Source organism: Vigna angularis, chromosome 8, assembly GCF_016808095.1.
Source record: "Vigna angularis cultivar LongXiaoDou No.4 chromosome 8, ASM1680809v1, whole genome shotgun sequence".
NCBI classification, from domain to species: Eukaryota; Viridiplantae; Streptophyta; class Magnoliopsida; order Fabales; family Fabaceae; genus Vigna; species Vigna angularis.
This window is the reverse complement of record NC_068977.1, coordinates 18,939,733-18,954,798: the sequence shown is the minus strand read 5'-3', so window position 1 is coordinate 18,954,798 and position 15,066 is coordinate 18,939,733. Positions and strand designations below refer to the sequence as shown.

Sequence of the window (15,066 nt, the reverse complement as noted above, 5' to 3'; positions counted from 1 at the left end):
GCTCACAACACACGTGAAAGGAGAAGGGAGCCCACTGGAATTGTATTGAAGAAGAAGACAAGAGTTGGGAATGGAAAGCTTGAAGGAAATTCACGTGAACAAACGCACACCACAAAATGGAGTTCCCACTTAGTCATTAATTGAGTAAAGAATTCAAAGAAATAAGCTACAGGAGGAGTTGGTCAGAGAATTTGGCACTACAAAAGGAGCAGCATGCAGAAGAGAGAATCATCAGATTTTAGGATTTAGGATTAGAGTTTTAGGAGTAGTCTAGGATAGCATCCACGTCTGGGAGGAGGCTCTCGCCTCTTCCTTTTTCAAAGCTACCTGTGTTTTTAATTTCAGCAGTGTGTAGTTTTCATTTCTGAACCTGTCACATTTGCTCGTTTCATTTTTAGTTGTACCGTTCAAGAATTTTAATCAAAGTGTTGAATGTTTGATGAATTTTATTTTTAGTCAAGTGCTTCTATTTTTACCGTTTACTATTTTCTTAAACGTTAAAATTCGGTCAATGTATTTTCCTGTTCATCTTATTTTCAGACGTTGTTTTTATCGTTTATTTTTACTAATGCTTTTGGAAAATTTTAATTACAATGTTTTTACCGTTTCTGCATATTTACTGTTCCATTTTTATCGTCCTTTATCGTTCAGTTTTTATTGTCTTTAAAGTTTATTTCAGTGTTTTTAAATTCTGTCTCGTTTAAATTCCAGTCCACTTTAATTTTACTGCACAAAACCATATCACAAAACCCCCCCTTTTCGTGTAAAATCTGAGACTGAACCCAAATTGGTCCTTGAGAGACGACCTAGGAGTCACTTCCTAGTAATATACTGCATTAATTTATGCACATCAAATTTGTATGACCGCGACAGTCGTGTCAAATTTTGGCGCCGTTGCCGGGGACCAATAACGGTTCGGTTTTAGATTTTTGTTGTGTAAAGTTTTGTTCTGTTAATATGTTTGTTTTGTGTGTTTTGTCTTGTATATTTTTGTAGGCGACAACGACACCTTCAGCAAATTTTGGCGGCGTTGTCACTTCAGTCCAGGTTCCTGTTTTAGATTTTTACTGTTTTTGTTTTATTACGTGGTTGTAATATATGTTTTGTCTTTTATATTTTTGTTGTGTTGTGTTTTGTATTATGTGTGTTAATTAAAAAAAAATTTAAAAAAAAAATAATTTTTTTTTGTTCTGTCTTGTTTGTGTCTGAAGCATGTTTAATTGTGTTGTGTTTTATTTTGTGTTGTGATGTAATGTTTTGTGTTGTGCATGCATGTCGTATGAGTTTTGTTTTGTTAATAAAAAAAAAACATGTGTTGTGTGTTGTATTTAGCTCTTGTTTCTATAAAAAAAAAAAATATATTAGTTTTTCCCTCCATGTTATGTTTCTGTATATTTCTTTCTATACAATCTTTGTTTGAAGAGGAAGTCCAAGTCTGAGATAGGTTTTGCACTACACTAGAGGAGATGACAGATTCTCAAGACTGGATGTATGATTTAGTCAAGTGTCTTCCCAAATTCCTTGGGTTGGCACATGAAGATCCATACAGGCACCTCAAGGAGTTTAGCTTGGTGTGTTTGTCTATGAGGCCTGCTGGTGTTTCAAAGGAAACAATGTTGATAAAAATGTTTCCCATGTCCCTTCAAGATAAAGCAAGAGACTGGTTCATATACCAGTATCCTTTTAATAGTTGGCAGGAAACACAACAAAAATTCTTCGACAAGTTCTTTCCAGCAGCAAAGGTGACCAGCATTAGGATGAAGATCACTGCCATTGAGCAGTTTCAAGAAGAAAGCCTGGCAGATTATTGGGAGAGGTTTAACAGGCTCTGCACAACTTGTCCAAACCACCAAATTCCAGAGCATTTGCTCTTGACTTATTTTTATGAAGGGCTCCTGGACAATGAAAGGATACTTGTGGATGCAGCTATTGGCGGATGTTGGATGGATATAACCCCAACAGAAGCGAGGAAGTTGCTCTGCAAGCTGGCTGGTGAAAGTCCAATTGAGGTAGCAAAGGAAGAACCTGAGCAGCTTGTTCTGGATTCTGACACTGATAGCCCTGAGGATGCAGCTGATAACTTGGAGTTTGGTAAGAAACTTCTCAGTGAGCAAAAACAGGTTTATTCTGAACCTGAGATTCCAATTTTACCAGATTTGCCTACACATTCAAATGCATGTGATTTGACGCACACTGATTCTATAGGGTTTATGACTGATACTGATACAAATTTGATTGACCATTCTAAAATTTTTAATTCAGTGTCAGCCACTGAACCCATTGGTGAAAGTAGCGTCAATATTGATTATGAAATAGAAACTGTGCAATCTGATGACTTTATAGAGTTAGGACTAAACTTTGATTTAACACAGTTTTCTGAAAATTTTGAATGTGATTGTGAATCTGGTTCTTGCTCCATTTGTGCTGAAATTGATTATGCGTTACACCCAGACTCTATGTTTATAACAAATGCTATTAATTGTGAGTTTGATGACAAGGATGCAGAGTTCAAAAAGAATGCAGGTGCTGACATTAAGGAATGCATGATTAATGAAGAAGAGTATACTGCTACTTCTTTGAGCGAGCCAGAGATAGTTATTCCGGTGTCACACACTCAACAAATGCCAGTAGAAGGAGAGATACTGTCGAAACAAATTGCTGTGAAAAGAAAGAAGAAAAACCTTGTTGTGAATGATAGGGCAATATTGATGAAAGAGTTCCTCCTCAAAATTTCATCGTTGGATCCTGAGGCAAAAGACATCTCCCTGATAATCCAAGTTTGGCAACTGCCTCCTTAACCAGGGGAGTTTTCCTGTTCATTCTTCCCTTAATTTTCTTGGTTTGCGAATTAGGGGAGAATTCTGATTTTCTTAGTTTATGATTTGTTATTTTAAAAAAAATAAAAATAAAAAATAAAAAAAAAATTATTTGTGTTCTGTTTCAAGTTTGTTATTTTGTTAATGTATGTTTTGTAAATATGTTCTTTGTTTGCTGTTTTTGACATATGTGTTTTATCCGCTTTTATATTTTAATTCTGTATTAGGTCTTTTGTTTCGTTATTATGTGTTCTGTTTTTATTTATTTATTTAGTTTTTGTTAAAAAAAAAAAAAAAAAATCTACACAAGAGCATAATTAACATGTAAGGCAGAGAGGTGTAGTCTGAGCAGATTTAATATGTGTGCATTTATTGAAATTAAACCAAATTCACCGAAAATATATTGTCTTACTCTCTTAATTATAAAAAAAAAACATAATAAAACATAGGTTGTGATCAATCAGTAATGATCGTTAAGGATTACAGTCCAACAAAAAAAAAATAATAATAATAATAATAAAAATAAAATACATAAAAAGCATAATAAAGTGTTCGGGGTTCGATCAATGCTGATCGTTAATATTACAGACCATAAAAACATAAAAAAAAATAAATAAATAAATAAATAAAGCATTAAAAATGGAAGTATTCTCGAGCTGGTTGTGGTGGTCTAAGGGAGAGCTCCGTTGAGGGAGCTCTGGTACGTAAAGTCACGAGCGGAGGCGGAGGAATCTCTGTTTCTGGATCGATTATGATAGGAATGGGAAACAGATGCAGCAGCCTCGGTGCCCTCATTACCACCCAGCCATTTTCTTTCAACAAAAAAAAAAATCTTGTTAATAATAATAATAAAAAAAAAAAAAAATTTCAATAAAAATTGAGATCTGATGAGAGTTCTTACCGTACATATACAGCGACAGTTGTGAAAACTGAGTGCCAGTGGGGTCTATCTCCGCTTGCCAGCGTCTGACCCGGTTGCCGTGATTGTTGAACCAGCAGTGCACGTTGTATTCGCTGGCATCTCCGTAGGTCCTTAGTCGAGACGTGATCTCGACAACTTGGGCTCTGCTTGGGTGGGTAACCCCGTAGTTGAAGATGTTGGTCATCATCTTGACCTGATCATCTGTTGGGCGCCACCGCTGACTCGTGTATCTCTCGATTTCCATCTCACTCATCATATTTTCTAAATAAATATATATATATATATAAAAAAAAAAAACAAAACATAAAAAAATAAAAAAAAATAGAAAAATAAAAAGCATAAAAAAATTAGATTAGTTCTGTGTTTTCTTTATTTGTTCTTGTTTCCCGTTAGATTTATTTTGTCCTGTGAATCTTTGATGTTCAGTATCTTGTCTCAGGTTTGTCCATTTTCCAGTTTTAGGTCATCGGTTTTTTCCAGTTTTAGGTCCATCAATGTTTTTGTCCAGTTTTAGGTCCAGGTCCTTGCAAAGGGTCCTAACGGATCTAGGTCCAGTGTTTTGTCCATTCTTTATGTTTTTAGTTTGAGTTTTAGTTGTTTTTAGTGTGCATAATAATAAACAGAAAACTGGAAAAGCTGAATATAAAAAAATAAAAAATAAAATAAAGCAGGAAAAGGGGGCAGGGAGAGAGGACAAATAATAATAGAGCAGGGCAGAAAAGAAAGAAAGAAAAAAAGGGAAAGCAGGAAAAGGGAAAGGGAGAGCAAAACAGAGATGAAATATAAAGGAAAGCAGGAAATGGAAAATAAAAAAAATTGAAAAAGAAAGACTGGAAAGCAGGAAAGGAGATGCGAAATAAAGGAAAGCACAGAAAAGCTTAAAAGGAAGGCAGAAAGAAACTTAATGAAAGAAAGGAAAGAAGAAAGAAGTGCAGAGGACTTACCTGGAGCGGAAGGTTGGCAGAGGAGCTCCTCGCGAATCTCACTCAGACTCTTCAGAAGACGCAGGAGCAGGGGCTCTGCGCAGATCTCAGATCTTCAGCGGACGCGGGGGAGAGGCTCCCTGCAGAGATCCAGACGCTCAGGTTGAGAGAGTGATGAGAGCGGAGAGAGAAGAGAGGGAAGAGAGGAGTAGAGAGATGAGAGAGGAGTAGAGAGAGAGCGAGGCTAGGTCAGAAATGCTGCTCGGACGCCGATAATGGCCTATTTATAGCCAGATCTCTTTCCACTGTAGCAATAGTTCCGGTCATTTCCACCGAAACTGTTGTCACAGTGCCGGTCATCTCCATTTTCAAAAAAAAAAAAAAATTATTAGCATCTTCTGAAGGGTGCTAGGTGATTTAGACATCTGCTGATGGATGTAAATGATAACATCTACTGATGGATGTTATTGAAAAATTTCTTCCCATTTCCTAACTTTTTATTGCACTTGTCTATATTATTTGACTGCTCTGAAATTGTTAATCTGATGATTGTTACACACTGAGGACATTGTGTGATTTAAGTGTGGTCTACTGGGAAGAGATTCTGATTTTTCTGTTTTTTCTGTTAGTTTCTATTAGTATGTATTTTGTGTGTGGAATTTTTTGTTTTGCGTGTGAAATTTTTCTGTTTTAAGTTGTTTTCAGTGTTCTTGAGTGCAATAAATTTTACATTTTTCTCTTGATTTCTGGAGTTTGTTTAAGTTGTAGATTTATCCTTCACTTATCTTGGTTAATACTTACAGTCTGAAATCCTTGCTTTTCTCTGCTTGGAAAGATGATTATGTGTTTAAGAGGTTGAATTGATTATAACACGGATACCCTGTGTGAGATTTGAGCCACTTAATTTTCTTTCTTGTGTGATATGTATCTTGATTGCTTGCACATATGCCTTGGCTTGATTCTTTTTGATATACTTGATTTATATGCACTTTTGGAAGTGATAAAGGCAATTTTATTCTTGAGCCTCTTTAGCCAAATAAGCCTACCCTGTTATTATCCTTTGAAACCCCTTTGAGCCTATACTGTATTTATTTCCTTGTGATTGAAGCTCATACACTGATCCTAAGTAAAAACAAATGATTACCTTAACCTTAGGAAAGTCTGGAGCTATAGAAGTATTTTGAGAATAAGTGTGGTCTCCTTGGGAATTCTGATGAATTGGCTAGTTGGTTCCTCATCATGTTTTGAAATGAAAATTTATATCCTGTTGTGTGATAAAAAAAAATAAAAAAAATAAAAAAGACAGGATAAAAAAAATGAATGATGAGAAAAAGAAAAAAAAAATTGAAAAATAATTTTGTGAATAATGGAGTCGAGAAGAGGATTGAATTAGAGGTTTGGGTGAGATTTCACTGTGTTTACATTTTTTTTTTCTTTTTCTTTTTCCTAGTGCACCTCTATTTCTTCTGAGCTATAGCTACTTATCCAAATTTATCCTCCCCTGTCCTTGGCCCCATTACAACCCAGTAAAGACCTTTTGATCTGAATATGCATATGATTTAAGTATTGATAATTAGAAGCTTGCCAAGTCTACTTGTGTTTGTTTTCTTGAGTACATCGAGCTGATATTATTATTTACCCTAGACACTTGAGAGAAACACTGTGAGTGCATCTGTGAGGTTTTGTTATTTTTTAAATCACCTCTTAAGCTGATTAATCATTTTGCTATGTATTGAATTGCTTGGATGATTTCTGTAAGTATGTGCTTTTCTTGACTATGTGTTGGATATTGTCTACTTCTTTTCTCTGTCCAGACTTCTTGAGAACTTTGTAAATCCTGTTTATTTTTCTCGTGAGTCTTTATTTTTCTGTATGTTGCATTTGTGTCACTCCTTCCTGAAAGTCCTTTGAACTATTCCCTGATTTGCGTCTTAATTTTGCCCAGGAGTGCAAAAGACTAAGTGTGGTCTATTTTGATGAGTCAATATTTTCTCAACTTCACTTACCTTATTGTACTAGAATTAATCAGGGAATTGAGCTTAAATATCCAGTATTTTCCCATTTTTCTGAATTGTGCTTAATTCGATCAGAAATTCTTATTTTAATTAATTTGAATTATCTGAGCTAATTATTTGCATTATAAATTGCAGGAAAATTTTGAAAATGTTTTGGGACTACCATATAAATGTGACATAAATTTGTAGAAGCAAAATTGGTTGGCAACATACACCACACAGCCTAGGACCCATTGGAAATTCTATTTTGCAAAGTTTTATTTTAAGTTTATATTTTGTAATGTGGTGTTAATTTTTGTAGTGACATTGCTACAACAACATAAAAACTCACGGCCAATTCATGATGCCTATTCATTCATTGCCAAATGATGAAGGATAATGGAGGAGCCACACTTCTAGAAGCACACGGCATATTCAATAAGCTAGAAAACATGGAAATATTGTTTTCAATGTATGCCACATGGATAAGCATTCTCGGCAAAACACAGACAGCTATCAAAGAGGAATCTACTTTCTTGAATTTTAAGAAGCATGGGACCGTTTAAGGAAGTGGAGGTCACGGTTTTCTCAATTATTTGGAAGAAGTTGCAGGGTGGCCATATGAGACAATTTATTTTGGAAAACATCAACCAAAGTAAATAAAAGTGGGAGCCACCACTTGGTTGAAAGCACACGGACGTTGGATGTAGCTACAAGTGCACGGTGATGAAGTCCAGCAACCATGGCAGCAGCAGCACTCCAGCGTTAGAAGAAGCACACAGCTGCCATATGATGAAAGAGTGTTGTGACGGTGGTGGCTGGAGAAGGAAGCACGGTGCTTGAGCAGAGAAGTGTCACGGCCATGGCAAGAAGAGAGACACTGCCATGGTTTGGAGGAGTCTCAGTTGGGAAGACCTTTACGGTTCAGCTGGGGGATGAGAGGCATGGCAGCAGCTGCACACAACATCCAGTAGCTTAGAAGAAGCCAACACACGGCCTGCTAGATTGATTTGGAGAGAATGAATTGGTGAGCACAGTTTTTGGAAGCAGCTGCAACGTGTGAAGGAAGAAGGAGGCTGTAGTTGATTATTGAAGCCACTGCTGTCACATACTTGAGGAGAGGAAGCATACTGCAGATTTCATTGAGCAAGAGCAGCAGCTGCCCACGTCCAACTCCAGTCCACCATCCAGCTCCGTCCAGCAATGTAAGAAAACCTTCAACGTCCAAGAACGTTCAGCAACTCCAAGAACCTTCACGGTCCAGCACCTTGCAGTAACTCCAGCTCCAGCACCATCACGCATATGAAGGAAGAGCTCTCGGTTCTCCAACTCCAGCAGCTCACAACACACGTGAAAGGAGAAGGGAGCCCACTGGAATTGTATTGAAGAAGAAGACAAGAGTTGGGAATGGAAAGCTTGAAGGAAATTCACGTGAACAAACGCACACCACAAAATGGAGTTCCCACTTAGTCATTAATTGAGTAAAGAATTCAAAGAAATAAGCTACAGGAGGAGTTGGTCAGAGAATTTGGCACTACAAAAGGAGCAGCATGCAGAAGAGAGAATCATCAGATTTTAGGATTTAGGATTAGAGTTTTAGGAGTAGTCTAGGATAGCATCCACGTCTGGGAGGAGGCTCTCGCCTCTTCCTTTTTCAAAGCTACCTGTGTTTTTAATTTCAGCAGTGTGTAGTTTTCATTTCTGAACCTGTCACATTTGCTCGTTTCATTTTTAGTTGTACCGTTCAAGAATTTTAATCAAAGTGTTGAATGTTTGATGAATTTTATTTTTAGTCAAGTGCTTCTATTTTTACCGTTTACTATTTTCTTAAACGTTAAAATTCGGTCAATGTATTTTCCTGTTCATCTTATTTTCAGACGTTGTTTTTATCGTTTATTTTTACTAATGCTTTTGGAAAATTTTAATTACAATGTTTTTACCGTTTCTGCATATTTACTGTTCCATTTTTATCGTCCTTTATCGTTCAGTTTTTATTGTCTTTAAAGTTTATTTCAGTGTTTTTAAATTCTGTCTCGTTTAAATTCCAGTCCACTTTAATTTTACTGCACAAAACCATATCACAAAACCCCCCCTTTTCGTGTAAAATCTGAGACTGAACCCAAATTGGTCCTTGAGAGACGACCTAGGAGTCACTTCCTAGTAATATACTGCATTAATTTATGCACATCAAATTTGTATGACCGCGACAGTCGTGTCAGTGGTAAATTAATCCACCCTCTATTCGTACGCATGTTTACTGAAATTGTTTACACAATTTCAATAATCTTGAATGATCACTTTGATCATGTTTGTATTCAAGGTGTGACCCTATCCCATTCAAGAAGATTCACTTTTTTTAGTTTATTAAACATATCAATTTTAAACAACATATCTTAAATTTCACGAAATTTTGCCAACATTTCGCATTGGTCTTCAGGTTACACGAAATGAAAGTGATTATAAATCACAATCAAATATGCACCCGAAGATCAATACAAAACATAACGACAAATTTTCGTGAAATTTAAGACATGTATATTAAAATTGATATGTTATAATAAACTATGAAAAAGTTATTACTCTTCTTAAACTGTCCAACCGGACAATTCAAGATTCAATACTTGTAAATTATTATTACCATCTCCTCTATTTTCATTTGTAAAAAGTACGTTTGTTAAAAAAATATGGAGATAGTAAATAATTTTTGTACTGAATCTTAAACGGGAAACTAAGGCTAATTCACAACAACAAACAGTATATTCAAGCATATCATAAAATTTTAAGAATATATATCTCTAATTAAATCAAGTTTATCAATAATAAACTGTTCTACTCAAGCAATAATAATCTACACATTAAAATAACCCTCACATTTATCTCATACCACATGTTTATAAAAGTGAACCGAGACTCATCCACTTTAAATAATTAGCATAACTTTTCTACAGAAGCAATGAATTGATTTGGTTAACTACGTGCTCCTTTTTCATGCCAAATTTTCTTTATCAATACCACAAATGATTTGGATGAATGACCTATACACAAGCAATGAAGATGGAGATACTTTTAGGATCAAGCACTACAAAAATCTGTATTTTTACCGGGGTTTTTTTTAAATATTACCGGCGGTTTTAACCCCTGCAAATCATATTTCCCGCGGTTGGAAAAATCGGTGGGAAAACGTCCGTCGCCAAGCAAGTACCGGCGGTTCAGAAAAAAACCGCCAGTATTAGTGGGGGTTTCCAGAAACCGCCGGAATTTCCAGGGGTTTTGTAGAAACCGCCGGAATTAGTTGGGGCTTTATGAAAACTGCCGGGAATAGCGGGGCTACTCAAAAACCGCCGGAACTAGCTGGAGTTATCTCAAAACCGTCCCTATTTTTGATGGTTTAGTTTACCGGGGTTTTAAAACCGCCGGGAATTTGTATATTTCATTTTTTTTTTATTGTAATAAAATTAGATTATAATAAAAATGATTTTATTGACAAAACAAACAATAAATTAATATGAACTAAAATTTAATAATATTGTATAAAATAAACTACATTGTTCAACCTAATATCATTCATACAACTAATTGTTCATACATAAAAATTAAAAAGAAAGAGGTTCATTACATATGTTCAATATAGATGTTCAATACTAAAAGTATGACTCTTAAAAGTATTCAATAACAATATCTAATTTTTTTCTTCATTACATCCATTGTTTGGCCCACTCCCTTGATGAGATACCTATAATATAACATAATAGTTAGTCGATAATATATTTAATAAAAAAATCATACAAATAATCATACCTCTTATGCACAATATTTCATTCTAAAAATAGTGAAAATTAAAAGAAAAAAAATAATAGATAAATTCATAATCACCAGTTCATCACACATGTAATTCCATTTCCTAACTTTATTCCATATCACACTGAAACTGAGGAATAAAAATACATTATTTTCTGATTTCAACAAAATCAATCAGACCTTCAACTTCCTACAAAACATATTAATCTGAACAAGAAATCATGCAAGTTCTTGGATGACAAATCTTGAAAACTGCCTGGGTGCTGATGTTCTTCCAAAACACGTGGCTTAGAATGATTAGGGTTAAAATATCCAAGACTAGCATACTGTAACAAGAAAGCCTGATTTGGGTGCCCCAGAAAGTTAGACTGGGTTCTCTCCGGGATAAATGAAGTTCCTGACTCAGACCCATAGTTCCATTGAGAAAAACTGCCATGCTGCTTAAAAGAACGACAAAAAAAACATTAACTTAAATGATGAAATTATATAACCGCTAGTCTAGTTTTAAAACCATCGCTAAGACTTGGAGAGAAGTAGCATAACAACATGATATTAATGACAGTGGGGACAAAAACCTCCCTTGGTTTTCTTCCATTTTGAACAGGACGCCATTTCTTAGTCACCACCACACACTCGCTGATGTAGAATAACAAATTCCATTATATATAACGAAAGGAGAAAAATAAGTACCCCGAGTTCTTCAGCCTCAGCTCTGTTACAAAGCAGGTTTAACCACAAGCTTGATTAACACAAATTATTAACCATATAATTAGTCTACCAACTTTGTTTAAAAGAAGATGATGTTGTGACAAAGAATTTAATGTACCAGTTAAACATTAATCAAATTACACGAGCAAGATTTGAGAATGTATAGAAATTACCTGCAAGCAAGCCAGTGTTTCCCCAAAGAAGAATGTGCTTCCATTTGAACCTGAAGCCTCTATTGGTATTGACCCAAGTGTTAGAGCTACTGTCATTTCCCTCTCAATTGCTGCAATTAATTTGAATAGTGTTAAATCCATCCGATTTACTAGTGCAAGAACAAGGTATTGCCTAAACAATATGCATTAAGTTAAAATATAAATACTCTATTAGTTATTATTAGGATTCAAATATAAAATTAGACAATAGAAAACATGAAGTCAAAGGGGATTTTAGGATTCATAAAATGGAGAAGGAAATACTTTAACGAGAAATACACATAAATGATGTAAGAGATGTGACATAACTTATCAAACAACTGCTCCCAGAAAATCTGGAAATTTTTTCGCTAATCGTGCTATTGCATCTTTGGTAGCCAATTTGGGATCCATTCCCAACCTCATACTTTCCACAACTTGATAGCTGAAATTGAATAGAAGTATTCATCTAGATATTCAGAATTGAAAACACATAAGAATATTTAATTGAAGTGTAACTATACTATAGTAAGCATGATTGAAAGTTGAAATTACCAAGGTAATGTTTTTTACAGGTCAATGCACTAGAAAAATAAGTTTAATACGCTAGTTGCAAAAAAATTATCATTTAGCTATTAAGCAAGAACATTACATGATGGACCAGTTGTGCTCACCCCCAAATAGAAGTTGCGTACCAAAATTAACAAGCAATAGATATGCAATGAAAATAAGACACCATCAAATTGTCTGTGCGTATGCCAATATGCATAACTTCTGAAGAGAATCTAACAAAAAGTAACTCAGTATGTAAAATAGAGAAACTAGAGACTTTCTGTGCTACCATGGAAGGAAGCGCATCATGATGTCACCATCCCCAGTTGCACAACATGCACCAACTTCCTCTACAGCATATGCAGAGGATCCAGCTATGGGACCATCAACTACCCTGTAATCAAAGAAATACATATAAAAAAAAACTTAATTATAAAAATCAACGAGAGAACAGACTAAGGGTGATCAATTTCTACTGCATTAAATAAGTGTGAAGTTCATATCCAAAGAGGATATGTATTTGGAATTGACAGAAGCACTTTCCCCAAATGAAAAACACTCTCTTAGAGTGATATTCAAGAGTTCGTATGAGAGGTAGTGTTTATTGTTGCAAAAGGAGCAAAAGTCAAAAAAATCATTTTGTTATTTCTAGTTATTATATAATTGTGTTATTATAATAATTAAACACATTATGACTTGGAAATAAAAGAATAAATATTTGTCTTTAAATTATAAAGTTTACTTAAAATAAATATACATCAGAAGTATATTAAAAAAATCTGTATATTTAGAAAATCTGAGTGTCATTTTCATAAAATAATATTCTTATTCTTCTTTCATAAATTTATATATATATATATATATATATATATATATATATAGGTTAATGGCTTGTTGATGTTAATATTAGGGTAGTTTTCATAATTTCTTTCCACCATTTTGAATGTTGTCAATTTGGTCTTATTTCTTATAAAAATAAGTCAATATAATTTCTTCTACATCAAATTCATGATTACATCAAACACTCTATGAAGACTCTGTGTGATCTTAAACAGCAAGTATACAATATGTGGACATTATAAAATAGCTTTATTGGATTGATATTTGGTAATGATTGACTATATATTTTATTATATTTGTGATGATTTTATGGGAATGCTTTTATTATTATCCTGATAATGGGCTCTTTGTTCCAGTTATCAGGGTTAGGAATGACCTCTTTCTAGTATTTGAAATACAATTACAGCCTACATTCCAATCACAGGTCATCGTTTTGACACATATTCATAATATATGCAGGATGTAGACATGAAAGGCCTCTCTACAATAGGGGAGGAGGTCAAACAATGGATTGGCGATGGAGGTTGTACCACTGTTCTCCGAGGTCTCTGAAACGCATTAAGAGCAACCCAATTTGGAGATTTTGATTGGGATAAGAGAACACTTTTCAAGAAATTCAAGACATTGTTGTTGGAGCTATTGTAGAAAATTAATATACAGATCAAATGGAAACAATATATTAGAATATAATTTTGATTTGAAGATAAGGAATAAGATAAGATATTCTATCGATTCAAAGAGTAAAAACACATCATCAGATTCGTCTTAAAATTTTCTTTTTAAGTAAAGTCTTTTTGATGTGGAAAATCATTCCTTTCGTTCAAGTATTTGCGTTTTAATGAACACATAATCAAAGATGAAGAATATTAATATTATACCAGGGAGCTTCGTATGCCAATTCATAGCAGAAAGTAGAAATCCAAAAGCAACAAGTTCAAATCCAAGAAGAAGTAAACGACTTGAATCAAAACAAGAACAACTTACCGATGTTTCTTAACAAATGAGGTCCACATAGTTACGAGCCGCTTCTAATCCTCAGAAAGACCAAGAAGCTCAAGTTTCTGCATATCAATTTTCTCAATTAATGATTCCTCAAAACATAACTGATTTTGTTATTTATGGAGAAAAAGTTGAACTTACCTACAGAGAGGAACTATCTCCTCCTCAATGTCACGAGTCCAAAGGGGCACTCCATTTGAACAATAGTGATGGGATTAACAACATGTCCTCTCCTAATAGTATACATCCAATTAAAACTAACCCAATTCTAACCAATTCATAATTACCTGGTGCAGAGGGTGATTGAACCTCGAACTGATTCGAACAAACCAACCTAGGGTTTCTGAAATTGCAATTTTTAAACTTTAAAGAATAAAGAGCAAATTTGGGTCAATATAACTACAAACACAACCCGACATTAATCAAAACTCACTCCAACATTGAAATGGAAGCACTGGCGACGGAGATGGAAGCAGAGGCAGACGCAACAGCCACCCAAAACTGAGACGCGGCGGAGATGGAAGCAAAGCGGAGGAAACACTAAAGCACTTGGCGGTGGAGACCACACGGAGAGGAGTAGACGACGACGATAAACGGCGGTCACCGGCGATGGGAGCAAACGCGATGGAAGCAAACAGAGATGGAAGCAAACGGAGATGGCAGCCAGGGTTTCTGTAGCTCGCAGGTTTTTGTAACTTGCGCTGAGAAGAAGATGAACGAAGGTGGTTCTGTTCGCAGAAGAAATTTAAACATGTTACTGCCTTGGTTCTTCACTTAACCGAGGCATAACACCCTTACTAGGTCGGTCAAGAAGCCCACCGGTGCATAAACACCAGCTGAAACCAAGAAACAACATTGGTCCTCAACGAAACTGAAGCACAAACCGTGTACGTCAGAGGTTGGCAGTGGAGCAGACTTTTACGCCTCGGTTCTCATCAGTACCGAGTTAGTAGCATGGCAAGTCGTGTCTGGCAGGTGGGTGGCAGGTCTGAAGCAGAGACATATGCATCGGTTCTACTTAGAACCGAGTTCTTAGGTTCCTTTAGGCATCGGTTTCATGGAAACCGAGTTAGTAACATCTATCAGAGGTTGGAAGTCACATCAGCTGGTAGGTTTATGCTTCGGTTTGGTGTAGGACCGAGTTAGTATCATGCTTTAGGCATCGGGTTTGGAGCAACCGAGGCATATATGTTAGCTTTATTTACGGTTCTGCCACCGCGCTTTTATACGCTTCGAGTTTGCTTAAACCGAAGCGTATATAGCGCTTTCCAATCCCCTTTTTTTACTAGTGCTCGGAGGCGGATTTGGATGCGGAAGCTCCTA

At 35.5% G+C, this 15,066-nt stretch overlaps 1 long non-coding RNA gene across 6 annotated transcripts; it reads right to left on the bottom strand.

The window, feature by feature from the left end:
* Window positions 1-10,155: 10,155 nt before the first annotated feature.
* Window positions 10,156-14,743, bottom strand: LOC108345166 (uncharacterized). Of its 6 annotated transcripts, none has more exons than XR_008245060.1 (8): window positions 14,177-14,719; window positions 13,885-14,086; window positions 13,729-13,805; window positions 12,194-12,298; window positions 11,335-11,797; window positions 11,144-11,165; window positions 10,529-10,890; window positions 10,156-10,388 (listed from the first exon to the last, which is right to left on the bottom strand). It is a non-coding gene; the product is annotated as an uncharacterized LOC108345166 (long non-coding RNA). The 6 variants fall into 6 exon arrangements; XR_008245062.1 differs by having other exon boundaries at window positions 10,634-10,890; XR_001833639.2 differs by lacking the exon at window positions 10,156-10,388 and having other exon boundaries at window positions 10,548-10,890; window positions 11,335-11,444; window positions 11,683-11,797; window positions 14,177-14,743.
* Window positions 14,744-15,066: the final 323 nt, after the last annotated feature.